The 16,336-nt window shown below is 33.4% G+C and overlaps 1 protein-coding gene across 1 annotated transcript in view; it reads right to left on the bottom strand.

The window, feature by feature from the left end:
- Positions 1–16,336, bottom strand: part of LOC127557246 (thrombospondin type-1 domain-containing protein 7B-like) — a 570,574-nt gene that overhangs the window by 94,225 nt on the left and 460,013 nt on the right. The gene's annotated exons all lie outside the window — the stretch shown is intronic.

Genomic DNA, 16,336 nt, shown 5'->3' with positions numbered 1-16,336 from the left:
AATGTGAAATATTTGCATTTTTGTTTTTCTTCCCGGGTTATTTTTACCTTCTGAATCCAATTCTCCCTGTGCAACAAGAGAACTGTTAGGTTCTGCAAACATATATTGTATCTAGGATGTAGTGCAACATATCTAACATATATAGGACTGCTTGCCATCTAGAGGAGGGGGTGGAGGGAGGGAGGGGAAAAATCAGAACAGAAGCGAGTGCAAGGGATAATGTTGTAAAAAAAAATTACCCTGGCATGGATTCTGTCAATATAAAGTTATTATTAAAAAAAATAAAATTTAAAAAATTTAAAAAAAGAAATAATTCACAACTTTAGCAAAGTTCCAGAATACAAAATAAATCCACATAAATTCTCAGCATTTTTATACATCATCAACAAAACCCAACAGCAAGAGATACAATGAGAAATTCCATTCAAAATAACTGTCAATAGTATAAAATATTTGGGAATCTATCTACCAAAGGAACATCAGGAATTATATGAGCAAAATTACAAAACACTTTGCACACAAATAAAGTCAGATTTAAATAATGGGAAAAATATTAAGTACTCTTGGATAGACTGAGCGAACATACTAAAAATGACAATACTCCCTAAACAAATCTCTTTATTTAGTGCTATACCAATCAGACTCCCAAGAAACTATTTTAATGACCTAGAAAAAATAACAAAATTCATATGGAAGAACAAAAGGTCGAGAATTTCAAGGGAATTAATGAAAAAAAAATCAAATGAAGGTGGCCTAGCTGTACCTGATCTAAAACTATATTATAAAGCAGCAGTCACCAAAATCATTTGGCATTGGCTAAGAAATAGATTAGTTGATTGGTGGAAGAGGTTAGGGTCACAAATAGTCAATAACTATAGGGACAAAATAGTCAATAACTATAGAAATCTAGTGTTGGACAAACCCAAAGATCCCAACTTTTGGGATAAGAATTCATTATTTGACAAAAACTGTTGGGAAAACTGGAAATTAGTATGGCAGAAATTTGGCATGGACCCACACTTAACACCATATACCAAGATAAGATCAAAATGGGTACAAGACTTAGGCATAAAGAATGAGATCATAAATTAATTAGAGGAACATAGGATAGTTTACCTCTCAGACTTGTGGAGGAGGAAGAAATTTGTGACCAAAGAAGAACTAGAGATCATTATTGATCACAAAATAAAAAATTTTGATTACATCAAATTAAAAAGCCTTTGTACAAACAAAACTAATGTAAACAATATTAGAAGGGAAGCAACAAACTGGGAAAATATTTTTACAATTAAAGGTTCTGATAAAGGCCTCATTTCCAAAATATATAGAGAATTGACTCTAATTTATAAAAAATCAAGCCATTCTCCAATTAATAAATGGACAAAGGATATGAACAGATATTTTCAGATTATGAAATTGAGACTATTTTCACTCATATGAAAGAGTGTTCCAAATCACTATTGATTAGAGAAATGCATATTAAGACAACTCTGAGATACCACTACACACCTGCCAGATTGGCTAAGATGACAAGAAACAATAACGATGAATGCTGGAGGAAATGCGGGAAAACTTGGATATTAATGCATTGTTGGCGGAGGTGTGAAATCATCCAACCATTCTGGAGAACAATTTGGAACTATGCCCAAAAAGCTTTCAAAATATGCAGTAGTACCATTACTAGGTTTGTATTCCAAGGAAATCATAAAGGAGGGAAAGATTTCCATATCTGCAAAAATGTTTGTAACAGCTCTTTTTGTGATAGCAAAGAATTGGAAAATGAATAGATACCCATCAATTAGGGAACTGGCTGAACAACTTGTAGCATATGAAAATAATGGAATATATTTCATCACAAATGATGAACAAAGTGATTTCAGAAAGACCTGGAAAGATTTACATGAACTGATGCTGAGCAAAATAAACAGAACCAGGAAGACATTGTACATAATAACAGTAAGAATGTGTGATGCCCAACTATGAAAGACAGTTGTTAAGTGATCTAAAGCAATCCCAATACACTTGGGACAGAAAATTTTATCTGCACCCAGAAAAAGAACTAAGGAGACTGAATGTAGTTCAACATATGTTATGTTCACTTCTTTTTTTCTGCTTTTTTTTTTTTATCTCTTCCATGTTTTTCCCTTTTGCTTTGATATTTCTCTTCCAACACGATTCACAAAGCAATGTGTATTAAAAATACTTACTAGAAAAAACAAAGAAATAAATCTGAAATTACAAAAAATAAAATAGAGTAGTTGATTTGAATAGGTTAGATTTAGAAGACACAATAGTCATTGACTATAGTAATCTAGTGTTAGATAAAGATTACGACCCCAGATATTGGGATAAGAAATCACTATTTGACAAAAAAATTGCTGGGAAAATTGGAAATTCATATGACAGGAATTGGGCATTAACCCACATTTAACACCCTATTCAAAGATAAGGATTGAAATAGGTTCATGATTTAGCATAAAGAATGATAATATAAGCAAATTAGAAGAACAAAGGATAGTATACCTCTCTGATCAGTGGAGAAGGAAGGCATTTATGGTCCAAGAAGAACTCAAGTACATTTATTATGCAATGCAAAATAGATAATTTTGATTATATTAGTTAAACAGTTTTTGTACAAACAAAATCATTGCAGACAAGATTATAAGGGAAACAATAAACCGGAAAAATGTTTTTACATCTAAGGGTTCTGATAAAGGCATCAATTCTAAACTATGTAGAAAAGTGAATCACATAAGAATACAAATCATTCTCCAATTGCTAAAAAGTAAAGGATATGAACAGATAATTTTCAGATAAGTAAATTAAAATGATTTTTAGTCATAAAAATATCTTTAAATCACTATTGATCAGAAAAATGCAAATTAACTCTGATGTACCACTACACGCTCTCAGATTGGCTAAGGCAACAGAAATAGATAATGATGAGTGTTGGAGTGGAAATAGGAAAACTGGGTCATTAATACATTGTTGGTGCAATTGTGAACTGATCCAATCATGCTGGAGAGCAATTTGCAACTATACCCAAAGGGCTCTCAAACTGTGCATACCCTTTGATTTAGCAGTGTCTCTACTGGATCTGTATTCCAAGGAGATCATAAAAAAAAAAAAAAAAAAAAAAAGAGAAAAGGACCCATATGTGCCAAACCATTTGTAGCAGCCCATTTTGTAGTGTCAAGGAATTGGAAATTTATTGGATGCCCATCAATTGGAGAATGGATTAGTTATGGTATATGAATGTTATAGAATATTATTGTTCTGTTAAGAAACAACCAGTACATGGGCTTATATCCCAAAGAGATACTAAAAAAGGGAAAGGGATCTATATGTGCCAAAATGTTTGTGGTACCCTTTTATTGTACTGGCTAGAAACTGGAAAATGAATGGATGCCAATCAATTTGAGAATGGTTGGGTAAATTGTGGTATATGAATGTTATGAAATATTATTGTTCTGTAAGAAAGGACCAACAGGATGAACACAGAGAGGTTTGGAGAGACTTACATGAAGTAATGCTGAGTGAAATGAGCAGAACCAGGAGATCATTATACGCTTCAATAACAATACTGTATGAGGATGTATTCTGATGGAAGTGGATATCTTCGACAAAGAGAAGATCTAATTCAGTTCCAATTGATCAATAATAGACAGAATCAGCTACACCCAGAGAAGGAACACTGGGAAATGAATGTGGGCTACTTGCATTTTTTTCCCCAGGTTATTTTTATCTTCAGAATCCAATTCTTCTTGTGCAACAAGAGAACTGTATGGTTTTGCAGACCTATATTGTATCTAGGATATACTATAACATATTTAACACATATAAGACTGCCTGCCATCTAGGGGAGGGGTGAAGTGAGAGAAGGGAAAAGGTGGAACAGAAATGAGTACAAGAGATAATGATGTAAAAAATTACCCATACATATGTTCTGTCAATAAAAAGTTATGATTAAAAAAAGAAACAATTAGTAGTAAGATTACAGAAAGACGGCAAGACCTACATGAACTGATGCTAAGTAAAGTGAGTAGAACCAAGAGAACATTGTACACAGCAACAAGATTATATGATGAACGACAGCCATTTGTACCCAGAGAGAGAATTGTGGTGATTGAATGTGGATCACAACATAGTATTTTCACTTTTTTATTATTTGCTTGCATTTTGTTTTCTTTCTCGTTTTTTTCTTCTTATTATTCTTGTGCAACATGATAATTGTGGAAGTATGTATAGAAGAACTGCACATGTTTAACAGGTATTGAATTACATTCACTGTAGAGCAGGGGAGAGGAAGGGAGAAAAAAGTTGGAACACAAGGTTTTGCAAGAGTGAATATTGAAAACTATCCATGTGTTTTGAAAATAAAAAGCCTTATAAAACTGTATCTGAATGAAATTGTATGTACAAAAATTATCTGATATATTTTAGAAACGTTATGTATATGCCTAGTTCTTTGGAGGAAAGGACTTTAAACAAGGACCTTGATGAAATCCTATCACATGACCCTAACAACAAAAACTGAACTGTTTGAACACAAGGGACATATAACAAAATAATCCAAAATTTTTGGCAAATGCTTTGCCAAAAAGAGTTCCTCTGATATACTATCACAAAGATTATTTCCCATTATGAAAAAGCATCCAACTCACATAAATCAAGTATGTATTCCATGTGATACCCCTTTTAATAATTTAGTTTTCTAACAATGATAATAATGATGATAAATTCTCCATGCATGGTGATAATTGATTTAATTTGAGTCCATGGAGGAGGAATTTTTATATTTATTATATCTTAAAGCTGAGACATTGCTATGAGGCTTAATCACAGTGAAGTCCTTCACTTAGTCATTCACCTTATGCCATTATCTCTTGATTTTTGCTCTACTACTTGTCCCTCCACCCCAGCTATGACTTGACTAATTTTCCCCCTTATTTTTCCATTCTGTCTTTTCTTATTAGTCAGTGAAACAAGAGATTTTCTGTCACATCCCCAGTCATAACTATTTTTGAATCTTTCACAAATACACTTGCATAAATGATATGTGGTTCCTCTGCATGTTCCACAGCTAAAACCAATACTTAGTGTCATCATTTTACTTATGTAAAAGGGTCACAACATCTCTAATATCACAATTATTAGGAAAATAGTATCTATAGTTAAATCTCTAATTTGATATGACATTTTTGTTTTGTTGAAAAATATGCACATCCATTTTTGTTTCTTTTCAAAAAGTCTATTAACTTGTTCTTCAAAATAAAGTCTTTGTTAGCTATTTGCCACTTTCTGAATGCTGTTGACAGTCGGTCATGTATCTTTATCAGGAAATTGTAAAATTAATGAAACAGATGCAAGCTTTAAGATCAGTGGTCTAAATTCAAAACCTAAATTCCAAAGCAATATTCTTGAAAATGATTTACCCCTCCTCCCCCATTTACCTTCCCCAATATTAACACATACAGAGACTGGATATAGTTTTAGAATAATAAAGGAAATTTATTTTACTAGTGATGAACTTACTTTATGTAGACTCAAGTGTTTTCTACTATTTATAATCTTAGAAAATGGCCTCATTAGCACTAACCCAAATATTCTATGTTTTCAATTCTATCATAGAACCTCTTGTGTATATAAGACTACTACTTTTATTGCAAGTCACCAAAAGTTCTTACAAAAGATACAGGAATGGTGAAATACAGTGAAGAAGAGATATCATTGATGGACATCTCTACTGAATTAATTCTGAACATTATGAATTCTGAAAACTCATTTTGTAGTCTAATGGTTTATTTTTATAAAGAAGAGGAAAATGAAAAATTTATAAGTATTCTAAGTAGACAGCTCCAACATATGGAAGGAAAAAGGCAGGATAGAGTTTGAAAAAACAAAACAAAACAAAACTGTTTTGGTTGAAGAATTTGCATTCTATATTGATATTGTTGCTGTTCAATTATTTCAATTGTGTCTGACTCTTCATTATCCCATTTGGGTATTTCTTGGCAAAGATACCAAGCCAAGGTCTCCCATTGTATGTACACCCATCTCCATTAGTCTTGATCTATATCTGGCCACTGCACCCAGATGGCTCTAGAGGAGAAAGTGAGGCAAGTGATCTTGCACAGCCCTCCCTCACTCAAGTCCAATTCATTTACATGTCATGGAATCACCTCCCTGATGTCATGGTCCTCTTCAAGAACAAAGGACAAACAACAACAATGGTCCAGATACAGGAGTGGTGAGCCATTTCTTTCTCCAGATATTTTACAGATGAAGAACTGATGCAAATGAGATTAAGTGACTTGCCCAGAATTACACAGCTTTTAAGTGTCTGAGGCCAGCTTCCAAATCAGGAAGAAAAGCCTTGCTGACTCCAGGCCTGCCACTCCATGACCTGAGTCATGTCTCATCATCTACAAAGACTGTTTGATATTGGGCAAAATATTATAAATTGAAGAGTATGTGCCATTTTGTATCAGCAAGAGAAGTTGTTTATCAGCAACTCTTTATGACAGATCCACTAAAAAACAAAATAGTCAACTTTCTTTTTCCCACTTCTCTGAAGCATGGCAGACACAAAAGTACACATTAAAGCTAAAACAGACCTTATAAGTCATTTAACTTGTGAAACAGGGAGACTCAGGCCCAGAGAAGTTAAGTGACTTGAACATAGTTACACTAGTAGGAACTGTAATAGGAGACTTGAAATTAGATTCTCTGATTCTAAATCATTTTTTCTTTAGTATTAATGTCAATGGAAGGATCCTCCCTTCTTTCAAGTGAAGAAGATAGGTTAAGAATACTAACTTTTGATGGAAATCTCTTTTTACTTTTCTTTTTAAGCAATGCCCCCTTCTAGTAAATAGATAAGAAATCTTTGATTCAGGATCACTTTCTTTGGTCTTTTTCATCATATCTAGGGCATTGAACAACAGTCATTGAACAAAATAAGATATGTTTATTAAAAATAATATGATTTCATCTATACTACCTTTACAGTTAAAGCAATGACTTTGAAAAACAAAACAATTGTTAGTAAAAACATAAGCTTTTTCTGTTTTGTATGTGACCTAGAGGGAGATATGGAGAAATATAAAACAAGTCTCAGTCCTAAAGCTACTTATTCCTTTGGTTCTGAAATGTGTTCTTTCCTACAAATAACAACTTTCCTTATCTTTGAAGTAGCAATTTTGTTAAAGACCAAGGATCTCTGATTTCATCAGCTGTGAGAATTTTCTTCTCTAACTTGTAAAATTAGTTGATAAATCTTAAGAGAGTTGCCTAAGACTCAAAAGACTAAGTGACTTTGTAATGCCTTCTAAGAGTCAGGATTTTAACTTGGGACTTCCTAACTTCAAGTCAGTTGCTTTGTCTGCTGTGGCCCAATGCCTCTCCATCATCTATTTGGTTCTAACAGAGATCCCAAGGTACATTTTATGTGATCACCCATTTTATAGATGAGGAAACTGAGGCCATAGAGTGTAAGTGATTTGTCCAAATTTACCTAAAAAATATGGTTCAGAGGTGAAATTGCACCCAAATACTCTGATTACAAAGACAATACTTTTACCAGCGTATCATGTTTTTCTTTTTAAAAAACATATATGTGCTCAATCTACCCTAAACACGGTCTTTTAAACTATAATAAATCTGGTATCCTTAATAGTATGTTTCCTGTATCTCACTCCCAAGGGAAAATAGTTTAAGGTCAATTTGGGGGTTAAGGAGAAGAAATTAAAAGTCCTCCACATTGGCAGCATGGTAATCATCAGTGAAACTTCTAGAAACTTTCTTCATAAGCTTGCCACAGTTGTGATCCTAATCACCATTCTCCATGCACATCAAATCACCTGCAATCAATATTCTGGCCTTTTCTAGTCTCTTCTTATCTCCAAAAACAGCATTTGATCTATTTTCTCAAACTACACTGAAGGGCAATAACCACAACTCAAAATCACCTTACTACCCTTCTGTCCTTAATCTGATTCCAAACTGTCTAACTAATGTAATGCATGCCAAACATTATTTTTCTCAGAAAACCAATATTATCACCAACTGTTACTGATTTATTTAGAGGTGGTAAGCATGGGCTATTAACTTTGGCAGGGCAATTTAATATTGGATGTGGACAAACTCCTTCCTTAGGGGGAAAAAAAAGGTTAAATAATCAACAGCTAGAATTTATGAAGTTGTAAGTAATTTTCTCACTGTTGTCTTATAGACTCTTTCCATAAAATGATCAAAGGTCAGAGTTTTTTCACCTATCAAATAAAAATAGGTTCTCTAAGGCATATTTTCCTAGGAGTTACTAATACTTTAGATGGCTCCCAGGACAATAGTCAAGTAGTTTAGAATTTGGCAGGATGAATCAATGTTCTAATTGTTGGACAATTAGAAACAAAGAGCATAGAATCAATAACTCTAGTGTTTGATGAATGTCTTCCCTTGTATGAAATAGTAACAGATGTGAGTGGGAGATAAACATAGTAGCATCTTATTAAAGAAAAAAATACCATAGATTCACCTCCCTAAAAGACCAATTTCACTAGCTTTGTTTGCTAAAGTAAAACAATGTCAATTATAAAAATCAATGAAAAAGAACTTTGATGTTCCCCATTGCCTTTAAGTCCAAAGTATCTTGTTCTTATTGAAAGTCCTTCATAGATTTGAAACCATATTTTCACATCAAACTTCCATTCTTTCTCTAATACATTCTTCCTGTACTAAGCCAATCAGATTTCAAAACTCACTATGAAAATTACTACCTGCATGTCTCCTCTCACACTTGTATACTTACCTATCTCTCATTCTCTTTGCCTATGAATTGTATCTATCTTTCAGTCTACTTCAAGTCACATTTTCATTATAAATACTCTTCTTATCATTTCAACCAGTGAATAGGAATCTCAGGATTGCTATAGCATTTTATCATGTATTTTTTATCTTGAACTTATCAAACAATGATATTATACTGATCAAGTTTTATATTACTATTTACTTTTCCACTTTTGTCCCTTTTCTATGTCTCTAGCTAGATTTTAACTTCATTGAGGGAAGAGAACTTTCATTTATTTATCCAAAACACAGTATGAAGCACAGAATTAGAATATAATATTCAATAAACATTTGATGACTGAATAAAACAAGGAATGTGAGAAAATTGTGCTATTAAAATTCCAAGTAAATGAGTCAAGCCATGTTTAATTGTGTAAAAAATTAAAGGAAAAAGGAAACAACCATCCTATTAAGCACCCATTATGTGCCAAGCACTGTGCTAAGCACTTTTAAAATATTATCTTATTTGATATTCACAATGACCATGTAATGTAGATGTTTATATAATCTCCATTTTTCAGTTGAGGAGGGTAAAGCACATAAAGTTTGAATTACTTGGTCATAGCTGCATAGCTAGTAAATGTTTGAAACCAAATTTGAACTCAGTTCTTCCAATTTCCTAATAGAATGTCCAGAATTCTATCAACTGTACTACCTATTTCTACTTTATTTCAAGTATTTAATTGCATGATATAGAAGATATTCATAAAGGACAAGACATGGTTGCATCCCTTCTAGACATCTTAGTCAGGTAGGAATATAAAGAAGTTCAATACAAACTGTAACATAATTCAATGAATACTGCAAAGATATTATTTCAGAGAAGAGTTCCAGTTAGACTTCATGGAGGAAATGATCTTTTAGCTGAGTAAGATATATAAAGAAAAGACCAGCTGGGATACGATTAAGGGGGGAGAAATTAATAATACTCTCAAGAAAATTACAACACAGAAGTGGGAAAGTATAATTGAAAATTCAACACTGAATTTTTAGTAATTTGAATATTGCTTAGGCAAGGCTTCAAATTATTGCTTAAAACTTTCATAAATAGTTCCTTAATTATTCCATTGTTAATTATATGGAGTCTGGATTGTCCTCTCTTATTCATGAAGGACTCTCTCTTTCTCTCTCTCTCTTCTCTCTCTCTCTCTCTCTTTCTTTTTCTCCTTCTTCCTCTCTGTCCCTCCTGCCCACTCTCCCCACCCCCTTCCCCTCCTCTCTTTCTCTCTCTCTGTATTCTCTTAATCTCTCCTGTGGGGATCAGTAGAAAGGGAAGTATCCTGGAGAGAAAAAGGAAAGAAAAGGCAGGATTAATGAGAAAAATGGGAATTGTAATTATTCAATTAATGTAAAACATAATTTCTTTGAATCTGTGTGTTTCTTTCTTTCTTCTTTTTCAACTACATCAGTTTTCAGACTGCTTGAGGACAATAGGAAATTTATCCAGTAATCTATAGGTAATTTATAATTTCTGAATTTTTTGCTTTGAATGAGAAATCACAATGGCTTACTGTCTTTGCAATGCTGCTTAATAGCCACAAAGAGCTGTGGAGATAATCTAACTTTCAACCTTTTATGAAGGCTTTCTCCTAAAGGACTACTTACTATAGCCCTATGGAAATTATAAGATAATAGGATTTTAAAATGATAAAGATATTAGAAATAATTCCACTCAACATCATAATTACAGTTAGTGTTACTTCAATCCCACATTTTATTTCATAGAAATTTAGCAACTGACTTTCTATTTATATGTATGAATAGCTGCAAAATATTATACTTCATATAAGCAGAATATGAGTCAACCTGAATTTATGACCTACTTGTGCTATAAAACTTCATGTACAAATACTTTATTTGCTCTTTAAACCATACTTCCTCCACATAAAAATAAGAGTTTGATTCCTGGATCATACAAGAAAAGTTCATATAAAACAATAATGCACATATATATATTTGGGGAGGGGCTTTACCAAACATTTTATACAGTTCCAGTACATGTAATCTAACATTTAAAACAAAACAAAATTTTAATACATTTTCCCTATGTCCTTTCAATGCTAACTCTTAGTTTAACACAAAGAATAAATTCTTCCCTACTTTCCATACTCTAGCACAGACTTCTTTGTTCCTAACTAGGCTCCAATTGAGTGGAGATAAATGCTAGAATGGGGCTGCAGGTGGTAGAAGAAGGAGAAAGGAATTCTGAATAATAGATTTGGGATGGTAATTGGTAAGGTAGAAATTAGGAGATAAGGAGCTAACAGATTATGGATACAATAAACAGAATGAAAAACACACATAGATATGTATGTGTGTGTGTGTGTGTGTGTGTGTGAGAGAGAGAGAGAGAGAGAGAGAGAGAGAGAGAGAGAGAGAGAGATGAAAAGAGAAATAGGAAAGTTGGGGAGGGGAAGAAGAGGAAGGTGAGGAGAAAGTGAGAAAGAGAGGTTGAGAGGAGAGGGGAGAAGATATAGACAATGAGGGAATTTGGTTTGTTTGACTATGCATATTTGTTATAAGCTTTTGGGGATTTTTTTTCCCCAAAATGGAGGGGGATGATTGAGAGGGAGAGAAAATAAATGCTTATTAAGTGAAAAAAAAAAAGTAAAGGTGGATCAAAAGATTTTCAAAGTTAAGCTGCGATAAGGAGAAGGGATGTTTGGAAGTGATAGAACAAACACAAGAACAGCATTATAGTTTTTCCTCCCTCCAAATGAGATTGTTGGTGGTGGTGTAATAAACAATAAATTATTTCTATATAAATACATATGTGTATGTATACACACACACATAGATATATAAAGACATCTGTGTGTGCTCATGTATACATGCATAGAATAAAATTATTATGCACATTTCTCTTTTTTCTTCTTTCCCTTCTATAAATATGGCTATCATAAGATAAAACATATATACCTTTGTTTATGTATGTATGTGTGTATGTATATATATATATGTATATATACATATATATGTGTGTGGTGTATATATATGTATGAGTATAAGCATACACACATATATAAAATCATTCTGTACATATTTCTATTCATGAGCTCCTTTTCTGAGTATTGTCTTTCTTCATAAGTCCTTTGTAGTTACATTGGGTATTTCTAATAGTCAAAATGGCTTAATCATACAAAATTATTCTTAAAACAATACTACTATTACTGTAAACAATGTTTTTGGTTGTGCTTGTTTCAGTACTCATATTTGATTAGAGATACCCATTTCCCCCCTAAAATCAAAGAGTTCATTTTTTTCTTGCAGTACAATAGTATTCCATAAATATCTTTTACCACAAATTGTTCAGTCATTCCCCAATTGTTGAGCATTTTTGCCTTTGCAAAGAGAGCTTTTGTAAATATTTTGGAACATAGGTTCTTTTTCTTTTTCCCTAATCATTTTTGGAACTACACCTTCCAACAATTCCACTTTCCTCTTTAATCATTTTAACCAATCTCATTGGGGAAAGTGATATCTCAAAGTTATTTTAATTTTCATTTCTTAATCAAGAATGATTTATAGAATATTTTAACTATAAATTCTTTCAATTTCTCTAGCAAAAAATTTGCCTGTTCACATCCTTTGACCAGTTAAAAATTGAGGAATGACTCAAATTCTCATGGATTTTATAAAGTTCTTCATGAATTTGAGATATAAGCTCTTAATCTGATTAATTATATATAAAATTGGAAAAGGATCTATTTATATAAAAAATGTTTATAGCTACTCTTTTAGTGGCGGCTAAGAATTGGAAATAGAAGGAATTATTCCTCAATTGAGGAATAATTGAATAAGTTATGGTATGTGATTATAATGGAATATTTCAGAAAAACCTAAAAATATTTACATGAACTAATAGAAAAATGAAATGAATAGAAGCAGAAGAGAAATTTCTGTGATGACTTAGCTATCCTCAGCAGCAATACAGTGATTCAAGACATCTTAAAGGACTCATGATAAAAATGCCATCTGCCTCCAGAGAAAGAACTAATGCCAACAAAATACAGATTAAAGCATATTGTTTCTCACTATCTATTTTGTTGTTGTTCAAGTTTATTTGCACAAAATGATTAATAAGGAAATATTTACATGATTGCACATGTATAAACCTGGATTGGATTGTTTACTATTTGGGGAGAAGAGGGGCAAAAAAAAGATAGAAGTTGAAACTCTAAATTTATTAAGATGTTTAAAATTGTTTTACCTGTAATTGAGGAGAAATATTTTTAAATAAACATCAAGCAGTAGATCTGAAATTTACCTTTTCTCCACTCTGTCAATCTTCATCTTTTCCCATTGATCCTATCTATGACTAGCCCAAACTGGGAAAGTTTACAATAAATAGCAGAGATGTGATAGTGAGAGAGCTTTGGATTAGCAGTAGAGTCTAAAGAGGTGAAGAATAAGAACAGCAAAACTTTAATAATGAAATATACTCTTTTCATATTATTAAAAAAAGATACATTTCTAAAGCATATGTTTTTGGAAAGTGCCAAAATCATTCCTTTGAATGTCTATGATAGTGACTTTTGAATGCCCATGACTACTGATATTCTAAACGGTTATATTCTGGGTATGGGCATTGTAGAACCATGCTGAAATGAAATTGCCCTGAATTTCCTATGGTACATGTTTTCTAATATAAAAAGTACTGGCTCACTAAATCCAGATTTATAGTAAATAAACATGTTCTATTCAATGCCTTAATTGAAGCTAAAAATGAATCTGATAAAATGATTTTGCTTGGTCATTTGCATATTTATCCATTCATTCAAAAATCATTTGTCATAAAACCTTCCTATATTCAAGGTCCCATGCTGGGTTCTAAGCAATAGAGTGGTTCTTTTACACTAGCACTGACCTTGAGAAATCAAAAGACCAAATAACGTGATAAAGTAGAGACAATAGAGTATACTGGAGCTAAGGCACATGCAGTAGCAATAGTAAATTGATATTGGCAACAGGGAAAAAGTGACAATGAGAAGGCTCTGGAAAGAAAATCATTTGATTGGATTGTGCATAATGGAAGAGAAAAGAGGAATGCTTGGTTAGTAGTTGAACAAAACAACTTTCTTTCTAATTAGGCTTCGGATTTTCAAAAGAAATTTTATTACAAGTGATAAGTTCTAATCATTTAATAATTCTTTATTGCTTAGCGTTACCTTTTTCTCTATGAGAATAAATTACCTGTTTTAAATTGATTTGGGTTATATGTTGGATATTTCCTTTGTTTCTCCCTTCAAGAGAAAGAGAACCTAGACTAGAGGCAAAGATTGATTTGTTTTTCAGGGATCTGAAGCTGCTCATCTTTTGTTTTCCAAGCAGACCAATGATATTATGAAGGAGTGATGTTTTGACTTGAATGTAAATTGGATTTACGTGACAGAGAGATTCATAAAGTCTTCAGCCTCATTCTGTTTTCTGGAGTCATCAAAATCCAGTAGCAAAACAAAAGTCAATGACTGGTGATAACTTGGAATGTAATGGATAAATTTACTACTATCTTTCATGTCTGACCAAACTCTAAGCTTTCCTACAAGGCCCTATTCAACTGTCTTCATGGTCATTGGAACAAATTATTCTTTTCTGCTCATTCCAATGGGAGAAGTCTTCACGTGCATAGGGTAGCTATCCCTCTAACTTACCAACAGGTTTAAAATCTATTCTCTACCCTCAATATCCTTTAGTACATCTGCCTAGATGATTTACCAGAGTGTGACTGTTTTGTATGCCACAGCTTTTTGGAGCCATAGGTGAGAGTTGGTTGACAGATGGACATCAAATATGAGTGAGCAGCCCTGAAAAGGGCTCAGCAAGCCCTCATACCAGAGGTACTAGTTCTCCTTGAATACTCTATACATCCTACTACTACTTCTAGTATTACCATAACCATGAAAACAGAGATGAAATGAAGAAATAGGAAGATGAAATAACTTCTTACAAAAACAGGCAATTCTAAAGTATTGAGCTCCTGGTTAACTGTGAGAGTTGGTAGAGTATAAATACACAAATTGTCAGTCTGTCTAGGCTCACCTAATGAATGTTTGGTTAGCCTATATCAGAAATGAATCATTGGAAAGTTTCGAAAGATTGTCACTTGAAAATGCCAAAGTGTCATTATTAAGTGTGGGGAGAGGGCAAGGATTAGAAAAACTCTTGTGAAAGAAGTGTTTTGAAAGCAAGGGGTACAATAGAAATAAGCACAGAAATAGGGAAGCATGGGAACTACTCAAAAGGCAGCTAGTGGGGCCTAGAGGCAAGAAGATCTTAATTCTAATCCAAATGTAGATACATAATAGTTATGTGACTCCGGGCAAGTTATTTAACTTTTCTCAGCCCCAGTTTCCTCAATTGAGGAAATATTCTTTAAAAAACCTAACTACAGACTCTGGTCCATAGTGGGTATTTACTAAAAACTTGTTTTCTTCCTCTTTCATAAGACAGAATTGAGGATTCTGCGAAGATGGCAGAGTAGGTCAAAATTTTTTCAGCTCTCCAAATTTTCTCAACAAAAAGAGGGAATGTAGAGCAGAAGGAAAAACAAAAGTTAAAGTTAAGCAGTTGTTCTAAAACAATTTGAGCAGACACCAAGGATTTCAACTTGAGTGAAGTACAACACCTCCAATCTGACTGCAGAATCTACAAACCACAAGCCCTGGGAGCAGCTGGGGTTGGGAGGCAATCTCGGTCTCAGAAACTGTCATGTCAGAGACAGAGTTGAGCTTTGCCAACTGAGTAAGAGAAGATTGAAGGAACTTCCTTTGTCAAAGGATGCCAAGCACAGCTATGCTGACCAGACATATCCTGGTCTGTAGCTGAGGGGGAGAAGGAGCTTACACATATCTCATCAGCGCAGTAGCAAAGGAAAGGAATCCTGTTGGCTCTGAATTTGCAGAGAGCAAAGTCCCTAGTTTCAGTTCCAGGACAGAAAGGGTCTTCAGTGACTCAACAAACCAAAGGGAGCAAGAGCATTTGCTAGACTGTGTGATTAAGAACCATAGCTATGTTTATCAGTGAAAAGTATAACCCAAAGTTGAGCTGCAGAACAGACCTCAGAAAATAACTGTAGGGGGCAGCTAGATGGCACAGTGGATAGAGCATCAGCCCTGAAGACAGGAGAACTTGAGTTCAAATCTGACCTTAGACACTTAACACTTCCTAGCTGTGTGATCCTGGGCAAGTCACTTAACCCTAATTGACTCAGCAAATTAAAAAGAAAGAAAGAAAGAAAGAAAAGAACAGTAAAAAGGACCTAAAACTGGAGCATCATTCTTCATTCCTTGGTACTCTAGCTTGATTACACCAAAAGCGGCTAAAACATAAATTTTTAAAAAATGAGTAAGAAAAAGAAACTTAGGTCATATTCAAAGAAAGTAATGGGAGGGAAAATGTTGCTCCTTTTTCAATAAGAAATACCAATGGTCTGAAGCACAAAAGGAACTCCTGTAGGAACTCTAAAAAATTGAAAAATTAAATAAGGGAG

This window comes from Antechinus flavipes, chromosome 3 (genome assembly GCF_016432865.1).
Source record: "Antechinus flavipes isolate AdamAnt ecotype Samford, QLD, Australia chromosome 3, AdamAnt_v2, whole genome shotgun sequence".
NCBI lineage: Eukaryota > Metazoa > Chordata > Mammalia > Dasyuromorphia > Dasyuridae > Antechinus > Antechinus flavipes.
The sequence above is the reverse complement of the archived record's forward strand: the minus strand, read 5'-3'. Positions and strand labels throughout refer to the sequence as shown.